Raw genomic sequence first — 4757 nt, 5'->3', positions numbered from 1 at the left:
CCAAGCCCACCCAACTGCCCACACACTCCCACCACAGACAGTCATCACAGCTACTAACAAAACCACATGCTTCCATCCTTATTTAAAGATAACACTATCCTGGCATGAATAGAACCCCCCCCCCACCCCCAAAATGGCCATCCCAATAAAAAAAATTAAAGAAAAAAACCTACTTTTATCTCTTACTGACACAACCCCCCCCCCCAAAAAAAAAAAGAAAAAACAAAATAAGTGTTTCATAGATACATTATTCTGCTCTGGCAACTACCATTACTACACCCACAGGCAAGGCAGCTCCAAACACACACACAGACACGTACACACAGACACGTACACACAGACACGTACACACAGACACGTACACACACCCTCCATGCAAAAAACAATGCCAGCACAGAAGATGCTGCCAGCCAGAAAGCCCTACAATGCCACGACCGTGCGGCTCTGGTGCTCTCCACGAGACCAGAAAAGAGTCAGATGCCACCATCTGTGATGGAAAGGGGCCAGCAAAGCGAGGAACGGCCATGCAGAAGAGGCCAGCAAGAAAGACCCGAGGTTCTGATGACACAGGGAAGAAAACCCTGAAAGGGCACCAGGAAGATGCAAAATAAGAGAGGCCTCAGAAAACACACGACCAACAAGACCTGAATGATGGCTGCCAAGATGATTGGCCAGAAACAATGCAGAATCACAGTGACAGACTGCTGCTTTCAGCTGCCTGCACAGAACAAGATGATCATTGGAGCAACACAGATGAGTCAGTCAAGACCAGACAAAAGACAGCAGATGCCTGTTGCACTAGCACTACAAAGCATATGCTGTGCTCCTTGAGCACAAAGAGCAAGGGCAACATCAAGACCTGAGCAAAAGATAGCACAGCTACAACACACACCACATACACTACACAACAACACAGACACAGGCTGGAGCTGCCCTGCCTGACACCCACCCTCACTTTCTGCCATGCACACCCCACTGCCTCTGCCTCACACACACCAACACACACACACACACCCCGCAACACCCTTTGCCCATGCACTTCGCTTTTGCAGTGCTCTGCATCACTGTTGCTCCTCAAGAGGCATCCTCAACAGCAGACACATCCTCTGCAGCAGCCGCACCCTCTGATCTTCTTTTGCTCACCACATTTGCCTTCATCATCTGCCAAACCAGAGCACAAGCAGTCACCCCCTTGCCAGTCAGCTCCATCCCCATCTGCAAGGGCACCCTCCACCAAAGCGCCATCGGCACTCCACTCACCTGCACCGCAACAACTCCAAACGCCAACATCCTGCCTGGGGGGAAGCCCGTGGCGCCTGGAAAAAAACAAAATAACAAAGTGACTCTTCTGCCAGGCAGCGCTCACCAGCCCTACAACATCCAGCTCCAATCCACTCACCTGAAAGTCTCAGCCACGCCTGGGAAAGGCCCACAGCAGACCTGAAAAAACAGAGAAAAAGGCATCACTGAGAGGCAGCCCAACACCACCCACACCACAATAAAATCAGACCCAACAGGCTGCCCCACGCACCTGCTCAGGCTCTTCTCAGCACTCAGCTGCTTCTCTCCACAACTTCCCGCAAAACCTGCAAGCACAGAGAGAAGTCACACACTCAGGCGATGCCCGCAACACCACCACTCCAGTCCATCACGGACACACTCCACACACCACCATGGCTAACACCCACAGGCAAGGCAGCTCCAGCCCCAAAAACACACAGACAAACAAACAGCAGACACAAACACAGAGGACAGCCCTACACAAAAAAAACCCTATTCCCACACATAAGACTGCCGGCCAGAAAGAGCCGCACGGTCGTGGCGTCGTAGGGCCGAGGCTCTGGACGAGCCCAGAAAAGAGTCAAACGTCAATGCCCAGGATGGAAAGGCACCGGCAAAGCTCAGAAGAGTGATGCAGAGGAGGCCGGCGAGAAAGACCCGAGGCCATGATGACGCAGGGAAGGAAACCCTGAAAGGGCGCCAGCGAGACGCAAGACAAGAGCGGCCCCGGAAGAGGTGTGGCCGATGAGGCCTCAACGGTGGCCACGACTATGACGGACCGCAAACGGCAACGATGCACAGTCAGAGTCACAGACCACCCCTTTCAGCTGCCTATGCAGAACAAGACGTAGTCCATTGGAGCAATGCTGATGAGTCTGGCCAGGCAAAAGACAATGGATGCCTGCCACGCTACTGCTGCAGAGCATAGGCTGTGCTCCTTGAGCACAAAGAGCAAGAGCAACATCAAGACCTGAGCAAAAGATAGCACAGCTACAACACACACCACATACACTACACAACAACACAGACACAGGCTGGAGCTGCCCTGCCTGACATCCACCCTCACTTTCTGCCATGCACACCCCACTGCCTCTGCCTCACACACACCACTCATCCAGAACAACCCTCCACTCTACACTGAACATCAGCACGCACACACACATACACAGAAACTGAGGATGCCCCAACACCCTTTGCCCCTCAACTTAACTGTGGCAGTGCTGTAGGTCACCGGTCCTCAAGAGCCATCCTCAGCAGCAGCCGCATCCACACTGATCTTCCTTTGCTCACCACATTTGCCTTCATCACCTGCAAAACCAGAGCACAAGCAGTCACTCTCTTGCCAGTCAGCTCCATCCCCATCTGCAAGGGCACCCTCCACCAAAGCGCCATCGGCACTCCACTCACCTGCACCACAACAACTCCAATGCCTGGGGAGGAAGCCCGTGGCACCTGGAAGAAAACAAAATAACAAAGTGACTCTTCTGCCAGGCAGCACTCACCAGCCCTACAACATCCAGCTCCAATCCACTCACCTGAAAGTCTCAGCCACGCCTGGGAAAGGCCCACAGCAGACCTGAAAAAACAGAGCAAAAGGCATCACCGACAGGCAGCCCAACACCACCCACACCACAATAAAATCAGACCGAAAAGCTCCCCCGCTCACCTGCTCAGGCTCTTCTCAGCACTCAGCTGCTTCTCTCCACAACTTCCCGCAAAACCTGCAAGCACAGAGAGAAATCACACACTCAGGCGATGCCTGCAACACCACCACTCCAGTCCATCACGGACACACTCCACACACCACCATGGCTAACACCCACAGGCAAGGCAGCTCCAGCCCCAAAAACACACAGACAAACAAACAGCAGACACAAACACAGAGGACAGCCCTACACAAAAAAAACCTGTTCCCACACATAAGACACTACTGGCCAGGAAGAGCCACACAGTGGTGGCATCGTAGGGCCTAGGCTCTGGACGAGCCCAGAAAAGAGTCAAACGTCAATGCCCAGGATGGAAAGGCACCGGCAAAGCTCAGAAGACTGACGCAGAGGAGGCTGGCGAGAAAGACCCGAGGCCATGATGACGCAGGGAAGGAAACCCTGAAAGGGCGCCAGCGAGACGCAAAACAAGAGCGGCCCCAGAAGAGGTGCGGCCGAGGAGGCCTCGACTATGACTACACTGCAAACGGCCACAATGCAGAGTCACAGTGACAGACTGCCCCTTTCAGCTGCCTGTGCAGAACAAGATGTAGTCCATTGGAGCAATGCTGATGAGTCTGGCCAGGCAAAAGACAATGGATGCCTGCCACGCTACCACTGCAGAGCATAGGCTGTGCTCTTTGAGCACAAAGAGCAAGAGCAACATCAAGACCTGAGCAAAAGATAGCACAGCTACAACACACACCACATACACTACACAACAACACAGACACAGGCTGGAGCTGCCCTGCCTGACACCCACCCTCGCTTTCTGCCATGCACACCCCACTGCCTCTGCCTCACACACACCACTCATCCAGAACAACCCTCCACTCTACACTGAACATCAGCACGCACACACACATACACAGAAACTGAGGATGCCCCAACACCCTTTGCCCCTCAACTTAACTGTGGCAGTGCTGTAGGTCACCGGTCCTCAAGAGCCATCCTCAGCAGCAGCCGCATCCACACTGATCTTCCTTTGCTCACCACATTTGCCTTCATCACCTGCAAAACCAGAGCACAAGCAGTCACCCCCTTGCCAGTCAGCTCCATCCCCATCTGCAAGGGCACCCTCCACCAAAGCGCCATCGGCACTCCACTCACCTGCACCGCAACAACTCCAAACGCCAACATCCTGCCTGGGGGGAAGCCCGTGGCGCCTGGAAAAAAACAAAATAACAAAGTGACTCTTCTGCCAGGCAGCGCTCACCAGCCCTACAACATCCAGCTCCAATCCACTCACCTGAAAGTCTCAGCCACGCCTGGGAAAGGCCCACAGCAGACCTGAAAAAGCAGAGCAAAAGGCATCACCAAGAGGCAGCCCAACACCACCCACCCCACAATAAAATCAGACCCAACAAGCTCCCCCGCTCACCTGCTCAGGCTCTTCTCAGCACTCAGCTGCTTCTCTCCACAACTTCCCGCAAAACCTGCTAGCACAGAGAGAAATCACGTGCTCAGGCGATGCCCGCAACACCACAGCCCATCCACATCAGGCATTCGCTCCCACACCTTTTCCTGCTCCGCTCTCCCATCCCAGCTGCTGGGCTATAGCTCCCCACACCGAGGTCCGCCACACACCTGTAAAACAGGAACAGCGCTGGGCGATGGGGACAGCGCCGACGAGGTGATGGCCCTACGCCGGGCTCTACGTCCGCTCCCGGACTGATGCTCACCTCACCCTGCTCCTCCTGGATGTGAGCGACCTGCTCCCCGCAAGGCTCCACGCCTACAAGCACAAAGCAAAAATTAACCGCGCAACCCACT

The 4757-nt window shown here is 54.4% G+C and overlaps 2 long non-coding RNA genes across 2 annotated transcripts; both read right to left on the bottom strand.

Annotated features, from left to right (window-relative positions):
• Window positions 1-205: 205 nt before the first annotated feature.
• LOC135327374 (uncharacterized) lies at window positions 206-2022 on the bottom strand. Its single transcript, XR_010387494.1, has 4 exons — window positions 1532-2022; window positions 1400-1440; window positions 1261-1316; window positions 206-1161 (listed from the first exon to the last, which is right to left on the bottom strand). It is a non-coding gene; the product is annotated as an uncharacterized LOC135327374 (long non-coding RNA).
• A 67-nt stretch (window positions 2023-2089) lies between these two features.
• On the bottom strand, window positions 2090-3275 carry LOC135327373 (uncharacterized). Its single transcript, XR_010387493.1, has 4 exons — window positions 2948-3275; window positions 2817-2857; window positions 2689-2733; window positions 2090-2589 (listed from the first exon to the last, which is right to left on the bottom strand). It is a non-coding gene; the product is annotated as an uncharacterized LOC135327373 (long non-coding RNA).
• Between the last annotated feature and the right edge of the window lie 1482 nt (window positions 3276-4757).

Source organism: Dromaius novaehollandiae, chromosome 2 (assembly GCF_036370855.1).
Source record: "Dromaius novaehollandiae isolate bDroNov1 chromosome 2, bDroNov1.hap1, whole genome shotgun sequence".
Classification (NCBI taxonomy): Eukaryota; Metazoa; Chordata; class Aves; order Casuariiformes; family Dromaiidae; genus Dromaius; species Dromaius novaehollandiae.
The sequence above is the reverse complement of the archived record's forward strand: the minus strand, read 5'-3'. Positions and strand labels throughout refer to the sequence as shown.